At 32.5% G+C, this 17,307-nt stretch overlaps 1 pseudogene; it reads left to right on the top strand.

The window, feature by feature from the left end:
- The first annotated feature begins 3,163 nt into the window (after positions 1 to 3,163).
- Positions 3,164 to 17,031, top strand: LOC110649456 (AUGMIN subunit 1-like; annotated as a pseudogene).
- The last annotated feature ends 276 nt before the right edge of the window (positions 17,032 to 17,307 follow it).

The raw sequence follows: 17,307 nt of genomic DNA, 5'->3' as shown, positions 1-17,307 counted from the left end.
TCAAAACAGTGAAACTGAACCTAAGGAAAGGTTCTTGAATTAAATTGTTTTTAGTAAGGACTTATCTCTAATAAGTCACTACATACTAAATTAGATGAAATAAGTATGTGAGACCTACTTTTTCACTACAAGGTGACATGAAATTAGTTGATACATAAAATATAAATTTACCTAAATGGTTTGCTAAACACATAAGTCATAGGAAAATACACTTAGAAACTATGTTTCCATCATATATGAAATAACAATACTATAAATATATATAGTACATGACTTAAAATAATGAAAGTGATAAATGCATAAGTTATACGAGTAAGTGCTTGGGACCTATGTTCCCATTATAATAACATGGAAATGGTATAAAGCATAGGTAGTACATGAAGTGAAATAAAAATATGTTATGAACCCTTAATAGTACATAGCATGAAACAATAAAACTATAAGTGCTTAATCTAATTTGCCCAAAGTATGCCTAGGCTTATATGTATATAGTTGGATTGATTGGTATACCAATTAGGGACCACAGATAGTAGTACTACTTACAGAGCAAATCATGAACTGACAATATATGTCTGATATGATTGTTCTGCAGGCTATATGCCTACCCATTGGCCATTGTGCCTAACTTTATTTCTGGCTTTACAAGCTTGACAGCGGGTGTAACACCCTAGGCAAATCCCACATCGACAAAACACAGGAGAGATGCTGGGTTTATAAGTTGGTGGTTCATAACCCCTAATGATGCGTTTTAAAACCGTGAGGGCTTCGGCCCAGAGCGGACAATATCGCTAGTGGGCCGGGCCGTTACATTTGTGGTATCAGAGCCGCTCCGCGTGCAACCTTGAACGATGGTGGGACAAACCTCAGCGAGGACGCTGAGTCCCATAAGGGGGGTGGATTGTAACACCCTAGGCAAATCCCACATCGACAAAACATGGGAGAGATGCTGGGTTTATAAGTTGGTGGTTCATAACCCCTAATGACGCGTTTTAAAACCGTGAGGGCTTCGGCCTAGAGCGGACAATATCGCTAGTGGGCCGGGTCGTTACAGCGGGTCTCGTGCCTGACAGACGTATACTAGAAAGACATATGGCTGTCTAATCAGTATACACCCGTGCATCCAGTTTTTATAATTTGTTATAGGTTTCTTAGGCACTGATAAAAATTAATTAAGACTTAAAATACAATAAGTAATCATAAAAGATCCCGATAATGTTAATTATTTCTAAAGAGCAATAAAAATGTAAAAGATCCAGAAATTATGATTTGCGAATATAAATTCAATTGTTTAATTATTATTATTATAAATTATGTACCACTAAGCGTTATGCTTAGCGCGTTGGTTGTCCATCACATTGGTACTGAAGATCAGTAGCCGCCACAATAGTGTTCGGACAGAGTTCCGACCAGATCTGCCACCGACCAGAGTCACCTCACCAGTCTTTTGTATTTTGGTAGGGCCCATGTATAGACTAGTATTTTGGTTCATTATGTCTAGTCATGATGTATTTCATTTTGGACTTGTAATTAAACTTGAGATTGAAATGAAAACTTGTAATTTATTATCTATGAATTTCCATATGAATACAATAGATGATACTTCATTTTGAGATCTCATAAATAGTTGTGAATGATATGATAAAAGAGAATATGATATGGAAATGTGTGAAATGAATATGGACATGTTAACAGGTGATTAGTGGAAACCCGCCAGATGCTAATAAAACAGGGGAGGCTCTGTCCGGGTCTCCACAGAAATAAGATATAAAAAAAAAAATTCTACACATAGAATACATGTTTTAAATGACATCAAAAGTTTACAATAGATATGATAAAACAAGATAAGGTGCTCCGGCACCAAATGTGACACTCCTCGCTCGGCTACACTGTAGACAGGTGAGGGGCGTCACACCAATAGAATCTTCTTTCCTTTGATTATTTCAAACTAAGAAGTTTGGAGGCACATAAATGTTAGTTGTGTGATTAGGGAGTCAAGACACATAAGGAGAAGCATTGATGTTGTCGTTGGACACTAAATGCGAGGGTGCTAGAGAGAAAAAGTTTGGTCTTTGTTGCATGATGGGATTGGGGAGAAGATGAAGAACATGCTTACTTGTGAGTTCTATTTTTTATATTCCTTTACATAGTGTTTGATTCAATTATAACACAAATTTTGGAATTTCATTTGAAATGAATTTTAGCTAGAATTCATTTGAATTGAGTTCTATTATTTAGTATGACACACGTTAAAATGCAAAATTCAATTGAATTCCAAACAATTCATATTTAGTAATAATTTCAAAATTAAAATTTATTTGTCCTCATTTTTTAAACTATCCAGTAATAAAATTAAAAATTATAATTTAGTTGTGGCGATGGAAAGCTTGATCTCATATGAGGATTAGTTTAATAACCATTCATTATTTTTCAAAAGTCTCAATAAAAAATATTTAATCCAATGGTTAATAAACTCGTTCTCATATAAGGTCGAGTTTATATTAGATACTCCCTTATAATAAAGTTAAAAAATTATAATTTAAGTACAGTTATGGAATGTCGAGCTTATGTAAGGATGAATTTAATAATCATTACATTAAATATTTGAATTTAGATTTGTTCATTTATTATACAAAATATTTAATTTAATAGTTATTAAACTTATTCTCATATAAGATCAAATTTATATTAGATGTACTCTTATAATTTTCTATAAAACTAAAAAAAAAAGATCTTATATCTAGTAAATTTATAACAATTAACAAATATGTAAACTAGTTAATAATATAGTAATAAATATAAAATAAATTCACACGTTTCTTGAGAATTTAAGGATAATATTACAGCATAAGAAAATGAATGATTAAAAATAATTTTTTTTATAAGGGTATTTTAATCCAAAAGAAGTTGTTATATAAATTTTGTGAAATTTATTTCAAATTCCATCATATTTGATCAGAATTGATTTTAGTTATTATCTTTTATATCTAATTTAATGGCATATGGCTGATTTTGGAGATAAAAACTAATTTGTTAATAATTTTAATTATTAAAAGATTAAATTATTGAGCTTTATCTATTTATTTTGCTCGACCTAAGGATCATTTTATAAAATACCCAAAAAATTCAAAACACAGTCGTCTTATAGTGGTCACGGCCGTCTTCCTTGTCAAATAGTGGTTGCGGCCGGTGATACGGACAGCACAGAATAACATTTCTCCCACTGAATCTCTCTCGCCTATTCAGAGTCTATCGGCTAAGTCCACCGCCTACAAACACCATAGCCGAACGCCATTCGCCGCTAGGTTGGCCTTTTAACCCCTGAATCAAATCGCGGCTCCTCATGAGAAGATCCACGGAAGTGCACATTGTGTAACTTACTGATAACCCTATCATGAAATTCTCATACAAGCAATAAGCGATATAAATTCTCATACTGTTTCCCAGGCCAAGACGCATCCTTGCTAATGATTTCCTCTAGAAATCCACCGAGCATGGTTCTCAAGGTCTGTCCTTTGGTTTTTGTGTGTTCTTTTTGGTGTTTTTGCTTAGGCTAATTGCTAGATATTGCTCTCTTATTGGTTTTGTTTGCTGCATTGTGAAAAAAGTTCTTTTCTTTTTGTAGACGTTTTGAAGTAGCGAACTGTAAATTTATCGATATCATTGATTTTCTTCTTTTCTTTATGATTATTTGGGTATAAGCAATATTCAAATTTCAATTTTTTTTTTTAGTTTATGCTTTTTGAATTTTGGGGAATAATAACAGAATGAACTTGTTACGTTTTTAAATGATGTTCTAACTGAAATTCTTGATTTTCAGGTCTCTTGAAATAATTAGTTGAATGCTTTTATGGCTATAGCTACAAGAATTAGAGAGATATTGGAGAATGTGGGGCTAGCACAAGAGAGTTTGCCCTCAGATGTGGTTGGGTCGGCTCAAGTTCTTGCAAATGTGGCAAACTTGTTGAACATAAGAGATACTGAACTAAATAGGTGGATTTGTCATTCTGGCTCTTCAATTCTATATCTTTTATTTTGTTCTTAATATTTGAAGTTTTAAATGAAGAAAATGCATATAGTTTTCTTGTAACAATGGGGGATATTTCCTTGAGGGTGGAGGAAAAGGCACAGAGGGATAAAGCACAGAAGGAGTCCAAAATTCTTCTTGATTACACTCGGAAGGCAATAGCAAGACTTACCTATTTAAAAAGGCAAATTCCTAAATTTAATTTTAGATTCTTCTTCAATAATTTTTTAAGTTGTGGTCTATCATATCTACTAATATTAGATCTCCAAACTTTTCTACTTTAAACAAATTGTTGTTTCATGAACAGGATACTCTCCCTCTCTCTCTCTCTCTCTCTCTCTCTCTCTCTCTCTCTCTCTCTTATTTTCCCTTTTTTGCTCTCTTATTTTCTAAACGGGCTTTGGTAGAACGCTTGGACAACTTGAGGAAGATGTAGCTCCTTGCGAAGACAAACCTATCAGTTATGGCATCAAAGAAACGGCAATATCTGCAACAATATTCCAACTAAAAGGTATCTATTCTTTGTTATCACTGTAAGGAAGAAATTAAGTTGATAATTAGAAAGATTAAAACTGTCATTTCCCATCCTTGTTCAGGTTATATGAACATCTAGTAATTAGGATTTCATGACCTTAAGCAGTAGGCATCCTAATGATAATTTCTCAACTTCAGATTTTAAGTTTTTAAATTTCATTAAAACTGAAGTGACAGTATCACTTCTAACAACAGCATGGGTACAAAGAGGAATGTCTTCCATAAGTACAAACTCCACATCAATATCAATAGCTAATTGGGCTATTGAATGGGTTACAATTACCCTTAGCAAAAGCAGAATGAGAAAGTGGAGAACAGGGAACTTCGCTTCAATATCTCATCAACAACCAGTTGGAAAGGACCCAGACATCTAGATTTGCTGTGGAGAGCTTCAATGAGAACAAGGCAATTTGATTGCACAACTATGTGATCATACCCACTATCCAATACTACCCCATTCTATAAAAGACAACAATAGCCTCTACAATATGTGGATTAAAAAAACCAGATGCTTTTTTATGAACTGAAAATAATGCCTCACTCACCTCTATATTCCTCAACACAGTCCCCATCCCAATACAAAGATAGTTAATTTGTACAGTGTATATTAAGAAAAATATCCATACAAAGATGGACAAACCCTAACAAAAAAAAAAGTTCATCATTTCGAAAAATGAATTGCATAAATTCATAAAAATCGTATAATCTCCCTCTAACTTCCTCTAACAAAAATCCATTTAATTAATAAAAAAGGCTAGAGGGATTGATAGGATAAGAATATAAGATGCATTTTTAGGTTTAGGGTTAGCTTTTTTACAAATTAGTAAAAAAATGTGTAGTATAGGTACATTACTAAATGGGGCATAACAAGTTTAAATAAATCAAAATTAATTAGATAAACTATTAATCCAATTAAATAAAGGGGTTATTATGTCCTTGTTTTATGTCCTTTTTTTAGTGTGTTCTAAATGGGTTGACTTATTTATGACCCAAACCCGTTTATACTAAACCCAAACTCACTAATCTTCGTGTTAAGTTGTGCTGTGTAAATGGGTCGTATTAGGGCTAGCAATTTGTGATACAACTTGTTTGCACTAAACAACTTGATATGAATTTAGGTGATTTTGAGTTTAGTATAAATGGATTCGGATCATAAATGGGTAAACCATTTAGGATATGCCAAAAAAAGAGGTTTCATTGGGTTGACCCGCTTAATCCAATTAAACACACAATAACCTATTATTTTATCGGGTTAACAATTTTCCTATTTAATTTTAATTTATTTAAACTTGTTATGAGGTGGGAGGGGACACAAGAGATTTTCTGATCTCAATTGGATTACACCAAGGATCAGCCATAAGCCCTTACCTTTTTATATTAGTTTTAGATGAATTAAAGAAACACATACAAGAAAGTATTCCTTGGTGCATGATGTTTGCTGATGATATTGTTCTGATAGATGAGACACAAGAAGGAGTCAATAGAAAGCTAGAGCTTTGGAGAAGTGCTCTAGAGTCAAAGGGTTTTAAGTTAAGTAGAACGAAGACAGAATACATGCATTGCAAGTTCAGTGAAGGCCAAACTGGTGATAGGGAAGGAGTTAGTTTGAATGGAGTGGTATTATCCCAAAGTAATTACTTTAAATATCTAGGCTTAGTCCTTCAAGTAGATGGGGGATGTGAGGAAGATGTTAGTGATAGGATTAAAGCCGGATGGTTGAAGTGGAGACATGCCACTGGAGTTTTATGTGATCGTAAGATTCCCAATAAGTTGAAAGGAAAATTTTACCGTACAGCCATACGACCGGCTATGTTATATGGTAGTGAGTGTTGGGCACTGAAAGAGTCGTATGCGTCTAAGATAAGAGTTGCAGAGATGAAAATGTTAAGGTGGATGAGTGGTCATATTAGACTAGATAAAGTCCGTAATGAGAGTATTAGAGAAAAGGTAGGAGTGGTGCCAATTGAAGATAAGTTGAGAGAAGGGAGATTGAGGTGGTTTGGTCATGTGAAGCGTAGAAATACGGAGGCTCCAATTAGACAAGTAGAGCACATTAGGTTAGAGGATAGAAAGAAAAAAATGGGTAGACCTAAATTGACTTGGAGAAGAGTGGTACAACATGACCTAGAAGTATTACACATTTCTGAGGATTTAACTCAAAATCGTTTAGAGTGGAGAGAGCGAATCCATATAGCTGACCCCAAATTTTTGAGATAAAGACTTAGTTGAGTTGAGTTGAGTATTTAAACTTGTTATGACCAATTTATTAATGTACCTATATGACACATTTTTTTACTAAAGTGTAAAAAGCTAACCCTAAACCTAAAAATACATTTTATATTCTTATTCTGTCAATTTCTCTCCCCTTTTTGCACTATTTACCGCTTCCTCAATTTTCTTCTCTTTTAATTTTCATCAGCTGTTCTCTGTCTAGTCTCTCACTCTTTCAAGCTTCCTAGCCATATTCACTCCTTCATTCTCTCGTTCTTTCTGCCTTCACTTTTGACTCACCATATATTATTACATCTCATCAAGTTTAGATCTATTGAGTTTTGTCCCATCAAGTTTTAGATTTTTGTTGAATAATTTGCAAACTGAGCTTTGATTTATCAGTTTCAATTATCTTGGTTTGTCATTGGTTCATTATCCTACCAGGATTCTTAAGTTGTTGGTTCAAGCTTAGATTTGGGATAATTTTTGAATAATTGGATATTTTAATGTTTATGTATTTGGATTTTTTTTTCAAATATTTAGGTATATTTATATATTTTGTGCAGAGTTGAGGTGCAAGAAAAAAAAATTCAAAGTCAAATAAATGTGAATATTCTATCAAATTTTAAATAACTTAAAAACTAAAATAATAGTAACTAATAACAATTCAAGTACTATATTCTTTTAGTATTTCAAAACTAAAGTCAAGCAATTATAAAATAAGTACTCTTCAGTCTTAATCAAGAATAGCATCATAATCTTCTTTATCTTCTTCTAGACCTTAATCCTTTTAATACTCATTTTTAAAATCAATATCTTCATCATCTTCCTTGTCTTTAAGAACTAAAGGAGTATTATTTGGTTCTCAAGTTAGATTGGCATAGATCTTGAAATAGGTGTATATGCAACCTTTTTTTTTTTGAAAAAGATAATGAGTGGTAGTGTTGAAAATGGAATTATGAGAGGTTAGTGGTCCTGAGTGTGATAGTTTGATGAGATTTTGGTGACTAATTATCACCAGTGATGCTAATTTTGAAAACTTTTAAATCTACAAATTTCGAGTGGTGATGGAATTGCTCACAGAAGGAAGAAATAAAAAAGGCGCGCATTTGTAGAGCTTTGGGCCTAGAACAAAGTGCATGCGTAGGCGCATAAGGCGAGGGCCTAGTGAATGTCGCTTGCCTTTCTTCTGTGGAGGTGCTAGAGTTAGAGCCTGTGGCGTGCCTTTAATAACGTTAGCAAGCAACTCAAATATTATCTTTACAATCTGTTAGAGGGTTAATCTGCATGGCTTCCAACAACAAAATGAATTTCAGTTTTCTCCCCTTTCTATTTCAAACTAAGCTAGTCCGTTGTGTTATTATTATCTTTTGTGCTTTCAGGTATATTATGATTTATGGGTTGATATATGTTTTATATAACTAGCAACACGCTTGGGTTTTTTTTTATTATTATTTTTTATACAACTAGCAAAATGCTTGAAGACAAACTTGGCAGTTATGGCATCAAAGAAGCGACAAAATCTGCAACAATATTCCAACTAAAAGGTATTTATTCTTTGTTATCACTGTGAGGAAGAAATTAAGTTGATAATTAGAAAGATTAAAACTGTCCTTGTTCAGGTTATAAGTACACCTGCTAATTAAGGATTTGATGACCTTAAGCAGTCGGCATCCCAATGATAATTTCTCAACTTCAGATTTTAAGTTTTCAGTTCATCACATCTTTGCCCTAAATGCATGATTGATTGACAAGTTTATGAAATATAGAAATTTAGGTCCTTTTCAATAACATTGCTGGTTTTTGGTTTTTATTTTCAGAAAAATAACAACAGTTTTTTGTCAATGTTGTTGTCTTTCTTGAAACATTTTTTTTTTCTACATTGAAAAATTAAAACTGTCATTCTCTTCATCTCCTTAAGCAAACTAATTAAAAATGCCTTAACAATTTTTTAGAGGAAATTAAATTTCATTAAAACAGAAGTGACAGTATCACTTCTAACAAAAGCTTGGATACAACAAGGAATGTCTTCCATAAGAACAAACTCCACATCAATATCAATAGCTAATTGTGCTAATGAATGGGCAACCACATAACAGTTACCCTTAGCAAAAGCAGAATGAGAAAGTTGAGAACAGAGAACTTTGCTTCAAAATGTCATCAACAACCAGTTAGAAAGGAACCAGACATCTAGATTTGCCGTGGAGAGCTTCAATGAGAAAAAAGCAATTTGATTGCCCAACTATGTGATGAAATCCACCATCCAATACTACCCCATTCTATAAAAGACAATAAGGGCCTCTACAATATGTGGATAAAAAAAACCAGATACTTTTTTATGAACTTAAAATAATGCCTCACCTCTATATTCCTCAACATAGTCCCCATCCCAATACAAAGATAGTTAATTTGTATAACATATATTAAGAAAAAAATTCTTACAAAGATGGACAAACCCTAACAAAAAAAAGTTCATCATTTTGAAAAATCAATTGCATAAATTCATAAAAATCGTATAATCTCCTTCTAACTTCCTCTAACAAAAATCCATTTAATTAATAAAAAAGGGTAGAGAAATTGATAGGATAAGAATATAAGATGTATTTTTAGGTTTAGGGTTAGCTTTTTTACAAATTAGTAAAAAATGTGTAGTATAGGTACATTACTAAATGGGGCATAACAAGTATAAATAAATCAAAATTAAACAAGTAAACTATTAATCCAATTAAATAAAGGGGTTATTATGTGTTTAATCGGGTTAAGTGTGTCAACCTAATTAAACCCCTTTTTTTAGCGTGTTCTAAATGGGTTGACTTGTTTATGACCCAAACCCATTTATGCTAAACCCAAACTCACTAAACATCATGTTAAGTCGTATCGTATAAATGGGTCGTATTAGGGCTAGCAATTTGTGATACAACCCGTTTACACGATACGACTCAATACGAAGTTAGGTGAGTTTAGATTTAGCATAATCAGGTCAACCCATTTAGGACACACTAAAAAAAGACTGTTGAAACCCAAACTCACTGAATTTTGTATTAAGTCATGCCATGTAAATGACTCATATTACAAATTACCGGTCCTAATATGATCCATTTACACGGCTTGACTCGGTACGAAGTTAAGTAAGTTTGGGTTTAGCATAAACGGGTTCGGGTCATAAACATCTACCGTTTAGGACACGCTAAAAAAGAGGTTTAATAGGGTTGATCTGCTTAACCTGATTAAACACATAATAACCTGTTTATTTTATCAGGTTAACATTTTGCCTATTTAATTTTAATTTATTTAAACTTGTTATGACCCATTTATTAATATATATGTACTACACATTTTTTTATTAAAGCGTACAAAGGTAATCCTAAACCTAAAAGTACTTTTTATATTTTTATTCTATCAATTTCTCTCCCATTTTTACACTGCCTCTCGCTTCCTCAATTATCTTTTTTTTTTTTCAATTTTCATAGGCTATTCTTTGTCACTTCTTGTCTCAATTTTCATCCCAATTAAACCTTTTTTTAGCATGTCCTTAACGGGTTGACCCGTTTATGCTAAATCCAAACTCACCTAAAAGTACTTTTTATATTCTTATTCTATCAATTTCTCTCCCATTTTTACACTGCCTCTCGCTTCCTCAATTATCTTTTTTTTTTTCAATTTTCATAGGCTATTCTTTGTCACTTCTTGTCTCAATTTTCATCCCAATTAAACCTTTTTTTAGCATGTCCTTAACGGGTTGACCCGTTTATGCTAAATCCAAACTCACCTAACTTCGTGTCTAGTTGTATCGTGCAAACGGACTGTATCACAAATTGCCAGCCTTAATATGACTCATTTACACAGCACAACTCGATATGAAATTTAGTGAGTTTGGGTTTAGCATAAATGAGTTTGGGTCATAAATGGGTCCACCGTTTAGGGGACACTAAAAAAAGAGGTTTAATTGGGTTGACTCACTTAATCCGATTAAACACATAATAACTCATTTATTTTATCGGGTTAACAGTTTACTTGTTTAATTTTGATTTATTTAAACTTGTTATGACCCATTTATTAATATACCTATACTACACATTTTTTTACTAAAGTGTAAAAAGGTAACCTTAAAGTTAAAAATACATCTTATATTCTTATCCTATCAATTTCTCTCCTGTTTTTGCACTGCTTGCTGCCTTCTCTTTTAATTTTCATTGGCTATTCTCTCTCTAGTCCATGGTTTCAAATAACAGCCATTATGCAATGTAATGGTCATTATTTATAGGTTTTGGAGGGGGCTGCTACACATGAGACTATTGTTTATAGGCAAATAGGCACTTGCAGGCATAACGGTTGTAACAGCCTTTGTATAATGGTAATGGCCATTATCGACCATTAAATAACGGTAATGGCCATTACTTTGAAGATTCTTCTGTCACTTTTCCACATGTGCACAATTTTTTGATGGCCAGTTTCTTGTCTTTGCTGCAGCACTTTAATAGCTGCTGTTTGGCTTCAATTTTTCTCAAATTTTTTCTCAAAATTTCCTCCTTTTCTTCATACAATCTCTATCCTTTTATTGTTTTCCAATAACCTTGGCTAAGATTAGTAGATTACTCTATTCTCCAAAGCTAATTCTTGGAAAAAGACTAAAAGAGGTGAGTTATTTGTTGTTTTATAAAATTTATTCTCATTATGTGCTGTTTTTTTGTTTTCTTTGGTGTTTTGTATATTTGTTGAAGAAAATTAATGTTGATGTTAGATTTGTTTTTAAGTTGATAGTTTGAAGGAAGGGTTAGTTTGCCCGATCTATCGGTTTATGTTTTTTTTTAATTATCATTTTGAACTAATCTCAAAATTAATTTCACTGTTTACATTATTAATTACAAAATAACATAAAATGAAATTAAGGCTTCATTAATATTTGCTGAAGCTTTGCATATGTTTAGAGTTGGAAATATAAAATTTAGGCTTCATTAAAATTTAAGTTTAAATTAAATACTTATCTTAGTTATTATAGGTAATATTTAATGAATATGTAAGTGTAAATTTCCTATATATATATATATATATATATATATATATATATATATATATTGTAGTTAAAAAAAAAACTATTTTAAAATTAAAAAAAATAAATTTTTAACTTATTAATTGATTTCATTTCATATGTTCAAATTTAATGTGAGTTAGTACTTAGCACGTAGAAATAATACTTTGTATTGTTAATATGATATAAGTTACTTATGAAACTATACTTATATTTATTAAAATTAACTATACCTCATTTGTTAAACAATAAGATTGACACCTAGAATTTGAAAATGCCACGAGGAGGTTTTGCTGCTACTGGTAAACCAACTGATGACATTGGATGGAAGTTTGCCAACCTAACAGGAGGAATAATTAGATTGAAGTTACACTTGGCTACTATACCAGGTCAAGTTACTGGTTGTCAACAAGTTTCATTAGAAGGAAAGACATAGCAAGTATGTGAAAGGAATTTCAAGTTGCCAAAAAAGACAGAGGAGATTAAAAGAAGAAATAATGAATATTAATAGAATAGAGTCAGATGATGATGAGGAGGAGGATATAGAGTTAAAAATGGCAAGATGAGAAAGTCTACGACAATTTGATGAAGATGCATTTCGAAGGAGAGCCAGTTCTCATTATGAAGGTGGTGGTAGTAGTAGCCATGATGCTCCTTGCTAAGTATTAGGCCGGTCGACTACTGTTCGTGAAAAAGGGGTAGAGAAGCAACAAGATATGCTGAGGCATCAACACAAGCTACCCAATTAGCTGCTGCTGAAATTGAGTTGGAGAAAATTAGAGCGTAATCCAAGTAGCCAAAATTAAAAACAAAATGGTTAAAGACACAAGGAAAAGCTCTTCAAAGCTTTTGGCGATTTCATGATTCATAATAGATTGCCTTTTAATATTGTGGAATCACCTTGGACCAAGCCACTTCTTAAAATAACGACTGAAGTTGGGGAATAATAAAAAATTGTTTTTGGCTTAGGTAGTGAGGGAAGTAATTTTTGGGAGAGCCCAGTAAATAATAAAAATCTAAGAGCCTTTACTTAAAGTTTTGAAATTAGTTGATGGTGATGAAAAGCCAACTATAAGGTTTATATTTGAGGCAATGGAAAGAGCAAAGTTGGCAATTCAAAAAAATTCCAGAAGCTATATTGAGTATTGAAAAATCATTTACAAAAGATGAAATTTTTAGTTACATCATGATTTGCATGTAGCTGGTAAGTTATTAGTTAATGCCTTAACGAGTTGCCATATATATTTATTGCTTAAATACTATTAAATTATGTTGTAGCTTATTATATATATTTGATTTTGTAGGGTTTTTTCTGAATCCTCAGTACCAATATGGTCCATGTGATATTGGAGACGACAATGAAATCATGTTGGGATTGAAAAATGTGATAATGAGGCTAGAGAGTGATTTAGTGAATCAAGGTCATACATTAAACTAAGTAAGTGCATAGCTAAGTGAATTTAGCGCTCAATTAGCTAGAATTAATAATGGACTTAATAATATGGATTTGATGTTATTGGGTAGGCACTAATGTTTAGAGAAAAAATGGAGAGCTTTGATACCACTTTAGCACAAAGAGCTATTAAGTTAACCGATCCAGGTAAAACGAAACTTTTATTGTTTATTAGTAAGTATTGCTAATTTCAAGCCAATATTAAAGTATATTGTTCATTGAACTATCATGTAACTGAGTGGTGAATTAATTATGGTGAAAGTGCTCCTGAACTGCAAAGAATTGCCATTAAAATGTTGAGCCAAACAACATCGACATCCATTTGTGAGAGAAATTGGAGCACTTTTTCCCTTATAAACACAGAGACAAGAAACAAATTACGGTATCAAAAATTACATGTACTTACCTTTGTTCATTATAATATAAGGCTCAAAGTCAAAAGTCTTACAAGGAAAAGCCAATAAGAGTTAGAAAGAAGGTATAATCCAATTCATTTGGATTATATTTTTGAGGAAGATAATCCACTAAATCCTTGGTTGGAGGAAAGAGAATCTCCTCTTCTTGATGGTGAATCAAATTCATGGTTAGAGAATGATGATGATGTTAATGCTCCATCACAATACATTGCTCAAAATTAAGGACAACAAGGTGGTGATGGTGATTCTTTTGTATTATCCAGTTCAAGTGATGGCAATGATGATGGTTATGATGGTGAAGGTGGAGAAGAAACCATTGGTGGACGTGGTGCAACTAGTAGTTCACATTAAGCTTCACCTAGTCAAAGACAAAGTGGTGGTGCTAGCAATGCTTATGATCCATCTCCAGCAATGCAATTCACATATCAACAATCTCGTGGCTCGCATAGTGGTAGTGGTGATACATCCTGAACAAAGGGTAAATGCATTGCATATGAGGAACATTCTATTGATTCAACTAATTATGAATATGGATTTGGGTCTTACAGTATGCATGGACATGACCATGGAGGCTCATTAACTAAAGATACTTCTTCTAGTAATTATGTATATGGGCAATTTGAATGGGCACACTCAAATCCATATCCATATAATTATCTTTCTATGTATTCAAATGTCTCCTCATTAGAGTCATCAGAGCAACCACTATACTCTCAACAACCCAATTTGAGTGATCCTTTTGGTATGGGTTCCTTATGCGGCTTTAATCCATCATAATACTACTAATATAGTCAAGTTGATGATCAAAGCTCTCAAAGTCAAGACCAATAAGAACCTGCAAGACACTGATTTTGGTGGTAGTAAGGTTAGTTTTTTTAATTATATGTCTATATCTAGTATTTTAGATTCTAGTTCTGTACTATTTACATAATTATTTTAGCCTATAAATTGTTTAAAGCTAATGATGTCTAAAAATAATAGATTTAATGTTTTTATTTGATGTATTTATGCTTCCTATATAGTTGTGTATCGTAATTTTACTTGTATCTACCAATATATAGTCATTTTACGAACTTTGCAATTTTTTAAAAAAAATTTGTGTGGCGCCGGGCCTTTACTGCTACGTTATGGCCATTATAGGCCTGTTTTCATTACTCAGGATTGTGACTATGATCGCAATTTGAAACTATGCTCTAGTCCCTCACTCTCTCAAGCTTCCTTGCCATATTCACTACTTCACTCTCTCATTCTCTATCTTCACTTTTGACTTACCATATATCATTATATCTCATCAAGTTTAGATCTATTGAGTTTTGTCTCATCAAATTTTAAATTTTTGTTGAAGAATTTGTAAACTAAATTTTAGTTCATTAGTTTTAATTATCTGGGTTTGTCATTGATTCATTGTTCTACCAGGATTTTCAAATTGTAGTTGGTTCAAGCATAGATCTATGATGATTTTTGAATAATTGGATGTTTGAATGTTTGTGTATTTAAAATTTTTTTTTTGATATTTAGGTATATATATTTTGTTATTTTTTAAATGTGTTTCAGCATTAAACAAGTTAAACGTGTCAAATAGGTTAAACCTATTGTGGCATATGAGATTTATAATGACCCATTTAATTAAAAGGGTTAAGCATATTGTATCATGTTGTCTGACATGTTAAATGACCAATTTATTAAAATAGGTTATACGAGTTGTGTCGTGTAACTTGTGTCATAAACATATTCGTGTTAAGGTTGAGCATTTTGACACGATTAATTAAACATGTCATTTTGGAGTTAGCCATTTTTGTATTACATGTGTAAGTTGACATGACCTGTTTATGACCTGCGAACACGAATTGCTAACCCTAGTCTTGGCCATTTCTCTTCTTCCATTCTTCTTCCTTCTTATTTGTTCTTTGCTTGATTGATTTACTGTTTATTGCATGGTTGTGCTGGCCCTTTTCTCTATCATACACATTTGAATATTTAGGGGTCATGTAGTAATGTTGTATGAAGAGTTAGGTTGCAACTCAATTGCATTCTGGTAGTTGCTATTTTTCTTATCTTTAGATGTGGGTGTAGTTTCTAACTGCAATTGTCTTGTGATTTCTCTACTTTTTTGACTCTATACATTTGGAAATCATGAGCCAAATTGCTTCAATTTATTGCTCTGTATGTGAGTATGCATTTGCATATGTAGCATATACACCGAAAATTGGTCCATGCACCATATGGCTGTGTTTACATGTACATATATAAATATTTACTCTTTCTACACTCCTTTATATTTGGATGTTTTAATAGACTTATTTTTAATATCTTTGTCCTATTGTTTGACATGGCTTCCTCTCGTCTTTTTATCAAGTTCAATATCTTTCAAAAGAGTCTCTTGTTTTCTTCTTGCAAGATGGGATTTGGATGTTGAGGTAGAGGTTTATAGGTTCATATTGAGTCTTTGTTGGGTCTACTCACAATGTCTTTTTCTTTTTTTTTCTTTTTTGCTTTCTAAGTTGCCAACTTATAGCAGCAATAGGGTCAGTACTTAATAATATGACAACTATAAGCTGCAAAAACATTGGTATTGGGCTTTAAGCCGTTGGTGGCTTATGGAAGGGAATGAAAGATATTGAACAATGGTAAAATGCGTGTAAATCCCCATCTAGTGAGGTGTTATATTCTTGATAATTGTGAATGATCAAAAGAGTTAACATAAAAGGTTCAATGGTGTGTTTTTTTTTTATTTTTTATTTTTTTGGCACATCGGAAAGTTTTCATGTCACTAAGGCCTTCTACAAAATGATGATTTAAATGCATTACCTTACCTGCATGCTTTTCTGTTTGTATGTTACCATATTTACAATGACTTATTATCTGAGCAGGCACTTCTTAACCATGTGGGCTAAACACCAGAGATCAGCCATGGAGTATTGGTTGAAATGGCCGAACACAGAAGGACTTGGAGAAGAAAACAAAGCCCATCCTGGATACTTTGAGTTACCAAGACTTGCCACTGGTAATTCCTCATTTTAAGTAACACATAATTGTTACCTAGCATCAAGGTTCATTTACTTTTCAAGAAAAAGATTTTATGTGTGTGTGTGTGTGTGTGTATATAATATATATATATATATGTATATATATATATATAGATTTTGGTGTTAATACAGGATAAAGCCTTAGCTGCTCTGGTAGTGGAGGACAAGAAAAGACAGTATGCTGCTGCTGAGACGTATCTTGAAGATGTATTCCATTCAGCCCTTGCCACATCTGATTAAACACCTTGCATATAGATGATTGTTGTATTCTTTTATTTGTTCAGGTACATTTTTCTATTATTACAGAAACTATGAAGTGATTGTCTCTGATGTGCCAATGATACTTCCACTTCTGGTTGTCTATCCTTTGTATTTGGTGTAAGGAGCAAGTGCTAATTCAGTAATGTTAAAAAGTGTTAGGAGTACAAAACAAAGATCATAGTATATATGTTTGACAAATTATTGAAATACGTATCAGTAATGTTTTGAATTGGATCATTCTTCTCCAGGTTAAGTTTTTGAGTGCCATGTGTGGCTTTAGTTGCAACTAAGTTCAAAAATTATAGCATGGTCCTTAGCGCATAGCCTTTGTAATATTAGTATCAGGAACCTTG

Source organism: Hevea brasiliensis, chromosome 3 (genome assembly GCF_030052815.1).
Source record: "Hevea brasiliensis isolate MT/VB/25A 57/8 chromosome 3, ASM3005281v1, whole genome shotgun sequence".
Lineage (NCBI taxonomy): Eukaryota > Viridiplantae > Streptophyta > Magnoliopsida > Malpighiales > Euphorbiaceae > Hevea > Hevea brasiliensis.
Note: the sequence above shows the minus strand (reverse complement) of the source record. Positions and strands in the feature narration are given on the sequence as shown.